We start from the raw sequence: 16856 nt of genomic DNA on the forward strand, positions 1-16856 counted from the left end.
CACAAGAAGTTTATAATAAAATACCTACACATGACCAAGAAGGAAATCCGAATAAATAAATAAGAACTGGTATTTTTCCCAAAGATAATTCTAGCGACGTGGCAATTTGATTTAAAGAAGCCCCACAGTTTCTCCTAAACTTATTATCATCAGTGTCTATGATGATGCCTGAAGGGAATCGATGCATAAACAGGACAATGGTTGTTGGTTCGTTGTGAAACAGTTTCTCTGATTAAGAACGGAGATACAGGCGTTAAAGGCCATAGCTGCTTTTCTGAATTGTAACATAGGTTATGGTAATTAGACGCTAAGTATATCTGCGTAAGTTTAAAGGAATCCGTGGCTTCGAGACAAATATTCCGACGGAGAAAACTGAAAGAGGTATAGCAGGCTGCATGAGCCATTAGCACAATACCTGTAAATACCGGAAAACTTACGTATAATTTCCCAACAATAGTCATCACGAAAAATTGGTTTTAATTTCTTGAAGGAAAGAAAGAAAGAAGAACGAAATAAAGAGAGAAAGCATTTCAAACTTTGTTTATGGTAAGTTTTACTGAAGCTTTAGCCGCGAGTTTTAGTAGGCAACTTATTTAACCGCGAAGCCTTCTTGAATACGTTATATTTCATATCATATTTCAGCGTAGCTATGGCCAAATGTCAGCAGAAGTCAAACAGAAACGCTGGTTGTCTAAGAAAAGTCCATAAAACTTTCAGTTCTTATGACTGGTCTTGAAGTTTCAAATTTTGTATAAGACAAACACAAATGACCAAGTTGCAAACTATCGTAAACGGCGGATTGAAAGTTGACTTCTGAGCAGAAAGTGTAACAAAATTGGTAAAGTATAAACAAACGACCGGAGCTCTAAAAGGGGAGAAAGTACTGAACCAAGAAATATCAGGTGCCATTTCTAGACTTCGCAGCTAATCGTAGGTAAATGATGAACAATTGATTTTTGCTGTCGTCTTCATCTATTTGGAAACAGAACGAAACAGTAAAATGATCTAATAGTTTATTTGATCTACAAGCATAAAGATAAAATAAGACGTCGATCATCAAATCTTATTGGCTTTTCCAAAACGACAAGATATTCTTTTTTGCATAAATTGTAAAACCAGCACTGCCAGGAAATCTTCTTTCGCTGAATAGCGCTCATTCGAAGGTTGACATTAAAATTTGCATTTATATGATAAGCAATTCTTTCTAATTACTTTGCTCCCGGCATAGTAATGGCCCAGAATATTCCAACTTGGAATTAAAGTTCCCAATAATTAGGGCTTCCAACGATTTTTTCGGTTCCCATCACAACAGACTGTTTTGTTTCATTATTTGTTTCATTATTCCGCAGAATATTTGTATCACTTTAACAAAAAACGTGTCTAGTAACCTGGAACAAGAAATACTGATAATTAGTATTCCCATTCCTTGTGCATTTTTATTCTGAATTCCCAAATAATAACATTTATATCTCCAGACCTCGGGCTACACCGTATGAGGCTTTCCACCCGGAAACTAAATTTGCGCCTATAATGATAATTAACCTCTGAAGGAATGTTCTTGGTTTTAGTTTTCTGTAAAAGAAAATTACCTTTCTGTTGATATTGCCGCTGAATATCATTGCAGAGGCGAGAATTTCAGTACTGACTCTTTCCTCTTGGATGATGCCATTTCTTTTGGTAGGGGACGCAAGGGCTTTCTGGAATTTTACTTACATATAATTTAGATTTCGAATCTGGCGCTACAAAAATCAATGACGTATTTCTGTTATTTGTCTGGGGGTTTCCTGGATGTGATGATGCTGTCACTTGAAGTACAATACTAATGTCATTAGTATTAGACATAAAGATGAAATATGACAAGTTATTCTGGGGAAACTTACATTAGAAAGCTTTGTTGTCACGTTGTCAGCAATGACAGGGTCTGCATGCCTTCTGGGTTTACCACAGAACGATAGTGGCTAATGAAAAGCTGAATCATATCCGTAGCCTTTTCGATCTTGGTCATTCAGAGAATTGTCTGAAAAGGACCTTCATAAATAAACGGCAAAATTATGAAATAGGAACTTTACATTGTTTACTTTTTTCCTGAAGTTTTCACATTTTTGTTGCATCTGGGAGACTTTTTTTTTCCGTTACTGTTTATCTTGACTGGTGGTTTATTGTACTGAGCCGCAGGTTGCATCTCGCCTCCTTAAAAGTCCGTCACTTTCCTTACTGTACGTGCTGTTCCTAGTAGAACGCTCTACTGCATGGACCCTGGGGCTACTTCAGTTTCCAGTCTGTCTAGGCTTCTCTTCAGAGATTCTGGTATCTTCGATGATTATGAACGTACACCATAGCTTTGGCAGTTCGATCTGGAGGTCTTAGTACTGTTCTATTTTCTCTCTCTCTTTCTCCTGCATGGTACTGTGATCTCTACGAGTGACACTTTGCTTTTGGTTTTCTCGATCAGAAGCAGGTCTGGTTGATGTGCTTGTTCCGCCCTGTCCATCTTGATACTGCAGTCACAGAGTAGTTTTGCCTGCTGGTTGTCTCCCACTCTCTCAGGTTAGCGGTGGTACCACTTGCTGCCGCACGCTGTCGATATTTCTTGCGCAGGCTGCAGTAGAGGATTTTTACCAATGCATCATGTCTATGTTTAGTGCTTTAGTGCTCTTATCAGAAACGCTGTAGATGCCTCAAATGTTTATCAGAAAATAAAAACACCAAAAATATAGAAATATAATAATACCCAACGGTAGGTGATGTAAATCTAAGGTGGGTCTCACAGGAAGTCTTTTGCCAGTGAAAAATTGAGCGTCAGCACTTGCTAATGAAGTGGAATAAAAAATCCGACGCTGATAATGATTTAGGTTATGCCAACCAGAATGTATAACGGGATGTATTTAACTTTCCCTTACAACCGGTATGGCTTCCATAAATCAAGATCTGATGGAGATCTTTTATAGCTCATTAATTTTTTGTCATTTTTTATGCCGCACCTCGAAGATTCTCTGGATATCTTTAAGGCTTTTGATAAAATCGGGCAAAATGATCTGACAATGGCATTACTTTGTACGCATTCAGTGTTATTATTATTATTATTATTATTATTATTATTATTATTATTATTATTATTATTATTATTATTCAGACGATAAAACCTATTCTTATGGAACAACCTCACAGGGGCCATTGACTTGAAATTCAAGCTTCCAAAGAATATGGTGTTCATTAGGAAGAAGTAAGATAAGGTAAAGGAAAATACATATAGAGGATAGAAGTTACTATTTCTTCGTATAAAAGCTACGAGATTTTACTCCTATCTCAGTCGATATTAATCTAATCTAATCAAGTTTAATTATTTTTGCATTCTGTTTGATGGACATTTTTGTAAACTTCCCATTTCCGGCATATCTTTGGGCTATCAGGTTAACACAAAGGGTAGCACACTTGGCTGGAAATTTTACTGCTGGCTCAGAAACATTACTCTTCTTGCTTAGCCGTCGTAAATTACTTTTCATCTCAGTCATTAGAGCTTTATCTTGACCTTTTCATCCAGGTTTAGAATGGAGATTTTTTATTCAAAGCACCTTTCTTGCTCAGTGCTGGCTAGGAAGAGAATTCAATAACTTCAAATTTAAGTTTTTCCCACCGCAACAAGGTGGCTGCTCTGAATCTTTCCTGCAAATATGATCTGGGTGGCTATTCTCTTGAAATGAAGGCGAGCATATCTTCTCAGGGGATTCGATCAAACGCCTGTGAGGGAAGCTCTTCCTGATTTTACTATGTGGAACTCAGGAATCCTATGATTGCCTTTTAGGGAATCATTTCTTCCCTTTGCTGCCAAGCCCAGAAGCGTTCTTCTTGGTGCCGTTTTCCACGCCAGTACTTTCTTTAAGAGATATGTCTCTCCATTCCTTTGGGGTTAAATCGTTCTCTTTTCCACTCTACTCCCTATTTCTTATCTATTTCGAGCCCCTGGCTAAACAAGATATGCGTCCCTTTTGACTTTAAAAAAAGTGGTAGTTGTTTTTGATGAGGACCAATTCTTCGAGCTACCTTAATTCAAAAGACCACAAATAATCACAGGGGCCATGAAAATCTAACGTAATTCATGCGTTTCCTATACAGCTAATTCCCTACACAAGTCTCTGTGATGGAAATGAACACCTTCACAAAAGTACAAATTAGATGTACTTCCCTTTCATTGCTGACCAGCAAGAATCCTACACCATCCGCAGTATAACGCTCACTGATATCTTTCGTTTTTTACAAGAACAGTTTTACTTATTTATGACTATTTTATACTTTATATATTTCACTCTGTGATTGCAATATCACCTTACACAGCTAAGGGCCAGAGTGGCGGGTAAAGGGATATAACAGAAAAAAAAAATATATATATATATATATGTTACATATATATATAATACATATATATAGTATATATATACACATATATATATATATATATATATATATATATATATATACATGTATATATATACATATATGTATATATATATATATATATATATATATATATATATATATATATATATATATATATATATATATATATATATATACGCTTTTCTTCCCTTAAAGAGGATGGCTCCAGATGCCATTGCAAATGTATCTAGAGTCCCATCACAGTTTACTCTTTAACATCAAAAATAGGGCAAAAATCATCATTCAGGGTCCTTTTGCCTGTTTACTTTTAGCAGTTTGGTAAACACTCTTTGTAACCCACCATTAGTGAACGAATTTCCATAACAATTTGAACCTCAATGAAAAAAATTATTCCTGTTCTTCGGAGCAATAATATGATCTCTAATGCACTCTAATTCGACAGCTGTAATTATCAATAATTTATACTCGATCAATGCGAATTTTGTGTAGAAACCGATGATCCTCACTGGAGGGCAATAAACTTCTACGAGAATTTTAAGTAGCTTCGGTTCATTTATTGTGTGAGGAAGGACTTGTGTTGATTATATGAGTGTGTATGCTCAGTTTCCACGTCGCTGAAAGTCAGAGCAGTGACCTCGTCTTTGCCTTTGCTAGTCTTTTAAAATCTTCAGTAATATACAAGGTTTTTTACTTTTTTGTAATTTTAGTACGAAAATGGATTTCAGAGTCTTACCAAAAATACGGCGATATTTTAAAGGTTTCCCTCTGAGCCCAGGTTAAAGCTAATGAAAGAACAGTTGATTGCAAAGCTAATGTTTCCCATAACTCGTCCCTAGTTTGACGAACTGGCGTAAGCCATTTTTTCCCCCATTCTGGGAAATAGGTTCAAAGATTTTAATTTTATTGAGAGCTTTTAAGTAGCTAAGCTTTGAGGGAATTAAGTTGGAAAATGAGACAACGAAGACAGTTGAAATTTTGATATGTTATAGGATACAAAAAAACTGAGACACTTTGGCTGGAAAACTCAAAAACTTGAAAAATGGGATACTCCAGTTCATCAAAATAAGGACGAAAAATACTCGTGAATGCCCGTTCGCCCCGTTGCTCTTTTTAAAGACTGTGCAGTAATTAAAAATGGTCTTAATATGAAATGGGGCCAGCGTGCGACGAAATTTATTCATATAATTTTTGTCTTTACATCTTGCGCAAGAGGTACTGTTAATAATAATAATAATAATAATAATAATAATAATAATAATAATAATAATAATAATAAGACAAATCACCTTCAGATAATCACAAGATGACAAAAAATCCTTGCTGCGGAGATTTTTAAATACAGTCATTAAAAATTCAAAATCTTTAGCTTCCTAGAGCTACTGTCTCCTTCAAAAAGAAAAAAATGCATGAGCTGATTACTGCAGAGACTGTTTATATATACACCGTCCTTACGGATCTTCTCATCAGGCGACAATTTTCGTCTGCATTAAGCACACTGTACTCAAACCACAAAGTCGTGAAACATTGCGGTCATTAGCGACGTTGCCACACTTCCTCCAGATTCCGAATGCGGCCCTTGCTAATTTGAATCCCCCCCCCTTTAGGGCATTTCCGTCAGGTCGTAAAATTCCAGCCCTCTTCTTAATTCGCCGTTGTTGTTTTTGGAATGAAATGACTTGAAAAGGGTCTGGTTCTTGTATCCCATGTTTTTATTTCACGCAGAAACTTTGCTCCTTGCGCTTTTCGTGTCATTTCTTTAAAACAGAAAATTCGCTTCGTTAGCTCTTCAATTATTTGAATCCGATATCTTTGCGTATTTTGAACTGAGACTTTTTCCAACCACTGAATCTAATTTCTTCTCTAAGTTCAAGAGCTTAATATCGTAATAGCCAAAGTTGGAATTTCTTTTCGGGCGTTATAATTTATCATTGTCATAAGACATCATATTCATCAATGTTTGTTACTGTGGAAGTTAATCCCCACCCACCCCCTTTTTTTATGGGGGAGGGGTTAGTTGGACGGTAATTCTTAGAAAACGGGAACTCAAATTCATCTCAAGTTTCCTTAGCTTACTTGTATCTATCATCTGTTGCCACGCATGACCAAAACAAGGCATAGTAGTTTTCTTTTCTTTCTCTCGTGTAAAAACCTGGGCAGTTAATACTTAATATCGCAAAAGGCCTTCCATTTTAAGTCGTTAAGGTTGGGTATACAAAAAAAAAAAAAATGGTTAAGCTGGTTCCCTTTTGACTTGATATACAGTAGATATTATTTGCCAGCCACATCCACTGTATTTTCCAACCTTATATGATATTCAATGAATGAAACTAAAAAAGAAAAAAGTGGTAACGTCTGAAATCTACATAATGTTTCGCGACATTTTGGTTTGGTTTTACCATAAAGGATTTTCCCTGGGTCTGGATAAGGATGACCAGGTAAATGGCGCTGGAAAACCGCAGAAACCGTATCCATAATGGTTTTTCTAACCCCACATAAAAGACAGAATGTCGGTAAGACAAAATTCTCATTAGCTCTATCCAGGGTAATAAAGGATTTGTTCCCAGCCACTGTGTTTCAGTTTAAAAACGATTCGGTTGGCATAAGATGAAATCAAATATCAAACATTGACGAACAACATGGAAATTACTAAGTGGCAACAGAAGCTCAGTGCTGGTCTCAAAAGATTTTTTATACTGCTGACAAATTATTTGACTACTCGGCCCTCTCCCTAAGCTTCCGAAAATAACATAAAAGTACGGTCTCTCGAAATCCATAAAGATGTCATCGCAGTGACACAGATGGTAACATCTCTAAATCACACTCGAAGATTCAAGCGTTTTTATTAGCCCAGGCGTTGAGCAAATTCGGAGGGTTGGTTTCAAAAGCTCATCTTTAACGTTTCTACGGAGTTTATGGCTTGCCTAAGAAGAAAGCGATCATTCTAAAGCAATGGTCAGCTTTAAAGTCGTCTGTCTTTTGCCAGCATTCCATTAGAGAGGGTTTTATATTTCGTCTGGGCAAAGGGCGAGGAGCATGTGTTTGATCTCCTAAGAAAAAATATATGTACTTTTTAATAAATGTGTGACGTTACATTCGTTATAGCTATGGACTCCTCTCTCTTTCCATTATACTTGCCAGGCCCTATATGGAATGTTTTGAAACGTCTGTGCCGGCTTTCTGGGCTCCGTTTAAAGAACGTATTTGCGTTTGCTCTGTTAGATATAGATTCTCATGTGTGACTGCAGGAGTTTTAGACCGTTTATTACCCAGGAACTCTGGACAGACTTTATAACAGAGAGAAGTGTAGACCTAGCTCTCCTGAGTTTCGGAACTAATGTTTACCGTAAAGGGAAAATATACAAATGCATATAATCATGATTTATCTTTTCATAATGATTCACTAATTTACCTCGTCAAATGTGGTTCACAAACAATGCTGTAAACGTTGATAGGACAATCTTGTTTTCACAGAGGAAGGAAAGTGTATGGCGCTCAGAAAAGAGAGCCAGCAAAAATTGCATTTTTATAAAACGGTTGTCGAAGCAACAAGATAATAAAAAAATTAAAAACTAAGTGTTTGTGTTCAGTCAAAACACCATCCTGAGTAATGTATGTAAGACTAAGACTGCAAATGAAGATGAAAAATGGAACAATACACCCACGTCGTGCTTAATTTCTATTCTTCATTTTTCCTTTCGCGTAATCCATCTTTATTCGTATTATGTTTACTCTCAATTTGCATCTCGCTTTATAACGCCAGTCTATTTGTCTGTTTATTGTTTTGGACAGGAAAAGTGCCTACAAGACGCCATATATGCTCAGGGAGACCAGTTCCCTGACCCTGTTTGCTCAACTCGCAATTCTAATTTCCACAAGCCGAAGTCCTCTCACCTATACGCCCTTAGCCCATTGAACTGGATGCGGAAGTAGGACTAGTTCATTATTCCAAGACGCAATGATGCCACTGATAAATCTCTCGTGGAAGTGAATAACAATATATACAACTTATCTGAACAAAGTTACAAGCCCTGCAAGACCCCAAACCATCCCTTAGATACCCTGTAAAAACGAACTCCAACTACCTGTCTCTAGCACATTTGTTTTTCTATATGTCCTTGTAAAAATACAATTAATTTTTGTAGAGAAAACGTGTTGTCCTTACATTTGTTTAAAATCACCCTACCTTTTTAATTTCTTGTTTAAATAAACAGTCAAGTCCCTCTATCCATGTCTGAAGTCAGAATTTCTACAGCTTGATGTCTGATTTCCTTAGTAGTGATATTTTCACCACCAAAAACCCTAGAGGCATGTCTTACAAGAAGTGACAGTATCAACCTTTACCACGCCGGAGGAACAGGAAGGATTTGAACAAACGTCTCTTTATACATAGAAAAACTACAGCAGCATTAAATGACAGGAATAATATTTTAGAAATTCGCTGTTGGGATGACCTCAGAGGGTGAATTCTGATTGTTGTGAAATACTGATCAAAATGAATAATATAACAAAAATAACACTGTGTTGTGGAAAGGGTATTAACTAACTTTATACCTACAGGTATTCCACACAAATATTTCAGTAAAAAGTATCAACACAAATTATATCTTACTGGTAATCGGCTATTTAAATGTGGTTAACGAAGCATTGTTTGCCTGGTAACTCAAAATGTTGACCCAGGAACTAACTTTTATAGAAGTAACTAAATATAATCGAAAATGGATGCAAGGTGAGGTTATCTGCAAGGACAACACTTTTGACTTGCGGGTTTTAAGGGTTATCTCCACTTACATTTCCTCTGACGTAGGGTCCAACAAACCTCTAAAACTGAAGAGTTATTTCTCTTTCCATGACAACAAACTTTAAAAATCTACAAGTATTGTTTTTTGTTAACTGTGAACACTGATAACAATTTTTTTTATTTACACCCTTTTGTACTAACGATACAACTATTTTACAGCTGAAACACTGCAATTAATCTCAACTGTAATCACTGAAGGTCGCGAGTTTTTGAAAATTTTCTCATCATAGATTGTAATAGAATGAAATGGAAATAACTAAAATTGATATGGCATTGTACATCCTGCCGAGGATTCTGAAACAGGAAACCTTTAACTATCTTAGTTTCCAACACGTGAAGGAAAAATGTCGAAATTTAAAATCCAGTACCATTGAAATTTAAAAAAAAAAAAAAAAAAAAAAAAAAAAAAAAAAAAAAAAAAAAGATACCTAAGAGAGATTAAAGTTTGCTTCATGCCGTTTTATTCATTTATGCAAATTCAACAAATCGAAAACATGCGAAATTAAAAACTTTTTAAATAAAAACACACACAAGCACAAGCAAATTGTAATGAGTGCTGTGTAAAATTCTCTTCTTGATTTTGTATAAAATACAGTCACAGTTATTATTATTTTTTTTTATATTCTATCCCCATTTTATTAACAGATATCTTATTAACATTTCCTCCTTCGTGGCTAGTTTTTCCAACTCCGTTTAATTTACCTCTCTTGCCACTTCATGGGGATTATGCATAAACGAATGAATAATCCCCTCTCACGGTGACCTAGTTTTCCACATCCAGAATGCAATTTTGTCATCATTTTTGAAGAGGGACGCTATTGCTGCATTCTTCATTAAGCTTTTTTTCAAGTTCGTTTTAGAGCACCGATAATGAACCTTTCACATTACAGCAGACTACTAGTCACGGCGATAAATGGGTCAACTGATCAAGCTACAACTGGGAACAGTACACGAAGTATTCATGAAAATTACGAATAATAATTATAATAAAAGAATTAAAATCTCCTAATAAGTCTAGTGTATGTGAATAACTATAACCCTGTTATTGTTAAAACTATTTGATAAAGAAAATCTTTTTCGGAGATTTTACAGTGTAATACGTAAACATTCTCCTTTAGGTACGTTATAACTATCGTTCTACCTCGTCTCTTTTTCTATTTTGCATATGCGATTTCTCTATCCATATCCCATCTCATTTAGGTTAAATGTCACTTTGTGCGAAAGCCTCTTGAATATCCCTCATCTTCCTTGCAGAGACGTAGATCCCTCGTTAGTGACTGATTTTGTCGCCTTCGCTGAAGTTCTGTACGTTAACAGTTTTCCGAAATGCATCGAAACTGACGTTGTTAAGAGCTGAAAATTGCCAGGATTTTTTAATAAACCAATTTTCTAAACCATTTGTTTATTATGGATCAAAAATAACTTGATATAAAAAAATTTAGTGCCAATTAAAAATATTTTCAAATTGAAATATTAATATTTTGGCACAAATAGAGGCCTATAGCCTTGAAAACTAGTGTTTCTAATTGAGATTCAGACAACCAACATAAAATCTGGAACAGAAGTATTAATAATAATAAACGAAAGCGTTTGCTGTTCTGCGGTTTGGATGGAACAGTCAAAGAGATACCAGCATACGTTCTTGTGATGTAGGAGCTGGGAGTGGTTTTAATCATAGAAAAAAAGAGAAGGTTTGTCCAAAAATGGGTTATCTGCATGGCTGGCTCGACCAGAATTGAAGACGATAGAGGTTAATGGAGTGGATACGATGGAAAAGATTTTCATTTCTTGCAGAATCGGTGAGTAATGAGGTTAGTCATGGGTGCTCAAGGAAAATGGAGCATAAGAGGAAAAAGACTGAATAAAAATACATTAAATTGAATATTAATATCACTTATCTTCGCACGATTAATCAAACATCGATCACTGCTTTTGGAAGCGAGACACCCAGGGAACGCGTATATCATGTGGGTGTATAGACAGACAGCTGTCGGTAGGAATTATTCTTTTACCCTGAAGACGTATTGGTATATGTCACTGATTTGCCACTAACAATTACAGACTCTTTGTTCCCTTATGAAATAAAGCAATTCTCGCTCACTGTTGATATAAATGAAAAATTTATTAACGAATTATCCCGAATATTTATACAGGAATTTCGGGGAACAACTGCAAAATAAAGACCAGTGGTGGGGGGCACGAAGTTACAAAAGGCGTGACGCAGTTTGTTTGCAGCAAACCAGCTACATATGCACCCGCTGCATGTATACTTTCCCTTGTCAAATCGCTTTCAAATAAATGTGTACAATTCTTGGAGAACAACAGAGCACAACACCTGTCCGAAGATAAGATTACTACTGTTTAAACTGTCGGAATACTGTAGAGGGCAACATTAAATGTAGTTATGATATAGTGTAATGACCATCTCTTTTTAATAGAAGTTCTCAAGGTAAAGAGGGCACTTTAACCCTGTATGGATTGTGGTATGAGCTCTGTTCAAGATAAAGCTATCTTATGTGAAGGCAATAGGAAGGGTATGGGAAGCGTGGACCCCAAAATTCACATATTATATGACAGTAACGTTTCTAGCTCTTTTTCCTGAACTGCAGAATAGGATTTCTGGTGCTGTTTCCCCCTGAAATAGAACAGCACCTGCCGTGGTCACAATCATATTCGTAATCTACTGAAAATAAATATCGGAACATCTTAGATTACTCAGTTCTGGGAATTATACTATATATATATATAGTATAATATATATATATATATATATATATATATATATATATATATATATATATATATATATATATATATAATATATATATATATATATATATATATATATATATATATATATATATATGTTGTCAGGTTTTCTGATGGTTTGTTTTGTTTTCAAACTACATTGTTTGAATTGTTTACCTGTTCTCAGGTATTTTGTGTGGGGGAGGCGAGGTGTCGTTCGTCCCTGTTTTTTTTTTTTTTTTTAAAGAGTGGATTTCAGGCAGCACACCATCTAGTTCTCAGAGGAGAATTAACACAGCAGTGGTGGATTTCAAGTATCACCTTGTGGTTGGTGATGGCAGCAGTAGCAGAGGTTGTCTGCCAATGATTGTCTTTGGAAGTAGCTGGCGATGGTTTTCTGTAGACAACAAAGGAGGACCTTGACCTAGTTCCCGAGGAGATGGTATCGTCATGGAAGTGTGCGATGGTGGCTCCTGAGGATTTTGCTCCTGAAGAGGAGTGGCTCCTGAGGATTTTGTTCCTGAAGAGGAGTGGCTCCTGAGGATTTTGTTCCTGAAGAGGAGTGGCTCCTGAGGATTTTGTTCGCGAAGAGGAGTGGGGGACTAGTGTGTAGTCCCCGGTTTTTACCAGGAGAACGTGTTCTTCTGTGGCAGCTGAGGAGCTGTGGTTGGCATGGAAGTGTTTGATAGTCGTCCTTGTGGTTCTTAAAGTGTCTGTCTCTCTCCGTGCATCTCAAGAGTGAATCTTTTGCGATTCTTATGGTTATTATTATGGTCATTAATATATGACGATTATGGTTGTCATTAATATATGACAAGGTTATTGTTATTGTTATTGTTGATGAAGCAAGTGTGGCTCATGTTATTATTGTGTAATGTTATGTATGTCTATTATTATTGACTGTTTTACTGCTGCTTTGAATTGTTTTTATTTATAGGTTATTATTATTGTACAAAGTTATGTTTGTCTATTATTATTGACTGTTTTACTGCTGCTTTGAATTTTCTTTATATAAGGGTTATCGAGCCATTATTGTGCTGTATACAGTTATTATTGATTTTTTTTATGTTTTGCTGTGCTGTCTGAAATCTGGTCTCATATGTACATTTTTTGTATTATAGTAATGTTAATAAATTAGTTTTAAGGTAATTTGAGTATTTTCTTTGGCACCCTCCTCCTTGAGATTGTCACAGTCCTTTAGACTTCTCCTAGTCCCCAAAATTTAATATCTTATTTTTAAAGAACCTGACGGCCCCACAGAAATAATGGTTCGTTACAATATATATATATATATATATATATATATATATATATATATATATATATATATATATATATATATATATATATATATATACATATATATATACATACATACATACATACATACATGCATACATACACACACACATATAATATATATGCATATATATATATATATATATATATATATATATATATATATATATATATATATATATATATATATATATATATATACACAGACGCATATATATGTACGTATATACAGTATATATATGAATGTGTGTTTATGTATGTATGTATATATATATACTGTATATGTATATATATACATATATATATATATATATATATATATATATATATATATATATATATATATATATATATATATTATTATTACTATTAGTATAATTTCCAGAACATAGTAATTTAAAATGTTCTGATTTTTTTTTTCAGTAGATTACGAATATATGTATATATATATATATATATATATATATATATATATATATATATATATATATATGTATGTATGTATACACACATGTATATATGTATGTATATATATATATATATATATATATATATATATATATATATATATATATATATATATATATATAATTTCTTGATAAATGAATTGACATTGTGGTCTTGATGAATTACTCATGAAAGACAGGATTTATATATTGATTCATTACTATATTTGTTTGTAAGTGACAGAAAACTACGGCTAAAAATTGTAATAGTTGAGAATAATAATCATTTCTTGACTACAGAAACGCAAAATACTTTGTTCTTCTGGATTAAATCAAGATGCACAAGAAAACTTATAGACTGTAGCCCCAACCATCATTTCTTTTTAAATGTAAAACGTCGTCCTGTAGAGAGAGGGACGGAGAAGCTTTAACTTTTTTCACTTGTTATACCGAGCAAAAGGAAATATATATAAAAAAAATGCCCGTCCTGTATATCTGTGTCATAATAAAAAATCCTTCCCTGTTACATCTTGAGTAAGAGGCAAATTTAACTTATGTAGATTTGATTAAACATGAATATACTTCTGGATATACCTAACATTATCAAATTTGTGCATACAGCATATAATGGAGTTTAGTGCACTGTTGTATATTTTAAATCTCAGCCAGTACATTTCCATTTGCCATTGTTGATACTGAGGTTTCAGTTGTGTTTGGCGAGGAGCGAAATTTATGTGCGAATTCGAACTGGCCGAAAACCGAGTGGCTAACATGTCAACGTTCTTTATTGCGTGGAGCGTAATTGGAAAAAGATAACAGAGACATTTAATATGATCTCAAAATGGCCCCGTCGTCTATAGAGGTCCCGGCGCATTTTTGTGCATGTGCTGTTATTTCAGTTTCGGTAAAGTGAAGTGCCAGGCAGTAAGTGAAAGCGCGAATAAAGATATCACCAGTGAAAGGACGTTGTATAAGAAAAAATACGTTCAAAGATTATATCACAAAATTGTAGGTTTATTTATATAACGATAATTTTAAAAATGGTGATGGACGTGGAAATTTTTCTATTGTAATTTATTATAAGAATGTTTACTGGATACGTGATATTTATTCTCCCTGTTCTACTGAAATTCGCTTATTACAGTAGTGAGGAAATGACTGCTTTTATAGTGAGTGTAGATAATAAATGAAAAATAAAGTAGGCAAACCTGATGAAAGTATTATAAATACGAAATAACCATATATATATACATATATATATATATATATATATATATATATATATATATATATTTATATATATATAAATAAATATATATATATATATATATATATATATATATACCGTATATATAAATATATATATTTGTATGTATATGTGTATGTGCATTTTATAAGTCATATGTGTCAGTGGAATTAGGAAGTGTCACAATCTTAATTCACAGTAAACGCAAAATTGTTACCATACAGTTCTTATCTTAATTTTACCAACAGCACAATAAACAAAGTATTATCATTTTTGCTTTAACCATATAACCTGACATATCTATCCAAAACTGCTTATTTAAGAAGGAATTGCTTCAAAGATGCTGACAAAGGAGAAAAGGACTTTAATAAAGAATGTCTTTCCGAAGATAATTATATCCTAATTTCTTCAGTATGAAAAACCATAGAGCACAACAGGCAGTTGATAGAGACGAGACCTAAGAAAGTATTCACTTATCAAAGGAAAGAAAACATTACGCCAGGTTCAGACCTGTGTGGTAAGAGACCCAGAGATTTTCCTTAAGCTTTAATGTAATATCTTTCTCGCATTAAAAGCCATTTGACAATTTCCTTTGAAATGTTGAACCCGAAAGTCTGAGAATGTACATCTTACGTGGGCTGAAATTCAAAGATACCGTACAAACGTAAAGTCTGAGGTTGTAAACAGAACACCAAAGTGTTATTTTTGTTGTATATATATATGAATAAATATATATATATATATATATATATATATATATATATATATATTTATACATATATTTATATTTCTATATATATACATATCAAAGTCAATGGCATTATTTGCAGAGACTAGCTTTTCATTTAGACTTTGAATCTGTCTATAGTCTCTGCAAATAATGCATTGACTTTTATAGAAATTGCATAAGAAGAAAAATATGCCTAAATAGTATTTAAATACATACATACGTGCATACATATATATATAAATATATATATATATATATATATATATATATATATATATATATATATATATAAATATATATATCTATATATATATATATATATATATATATATATATATATATTATCATTCTTACACTAACTCCTTGCATCGTTTAGCTGTTATATCTTCCGAATTGGTTGAATCCTCTAAACGGTCACCACTGACACAGGCCTAAGCTTACTTCATATAATTACCATGCACTTGCAGCTTTGTCTCCAATTTCCAGGGATTCATTATCAGGTCTAAGAGCAGAGAAAATAAAAATTCACATTGCTTCAACATCATATTTTATGTTTATCTATATTGTGCATGCAATCATTATATTTTAAAAAATGTTTTCTCATGCCATTCCGTTTTAATCTTACTCTGGTATATAGGTACTTATTTTCCGTTTCTATCTCTGATGATGGAAATTATATTCTTCAAACGTTGGTGAAGCAACTATGTTATAACAAGATGTGTCGAAGTTTCTATTTGCTATCTTATGCATACATGTATGCCTTTTTAACTTCTGGATCCGTTGTCACTTGATATCTAATGTCTTCCTGTTTTCGGCAAGTCTGTAGAGATTAGGTTGCCTGTTCCATTACCTTGTTTTTGAGGCTTCCCTGCCACAGCTAGGTACGCATCACCCTTGGATCGACTTGCGTCAGCTGACCAAGAGAACCGTAGACCTTATATATGCCACGTTAATGTTTTACCTCTTAGTCATACCAGCCACACACACACATTTGTATATATATATATATATATATATATATATATATATATATATATATGATATATATGTATGATATATATACATATATATAAACATATATACATAAATATATATTAATATATATATGTACATACATACATACATATATACATATATATGTATATATATATATTTATATGTATGTACTGTATATATATGTATATGTATATTTAT

This window comes from Macrobrachium rosenbergii, chromosome 11 (genome assembly GCF_040412425.1).
Source record: "Macrobrachium rosenbergii isolate ZJJX-2024 chromosome 11, ASM4041242v1, whole genome shotgun sequence".
NCBI classification, from domain to species: Eukaryota; Metazoa; Arthropoda; class Malacostraca; order Decapoda; family Palaemonidae; genus Macrobrachium; species Macrobrachium rosenbergii.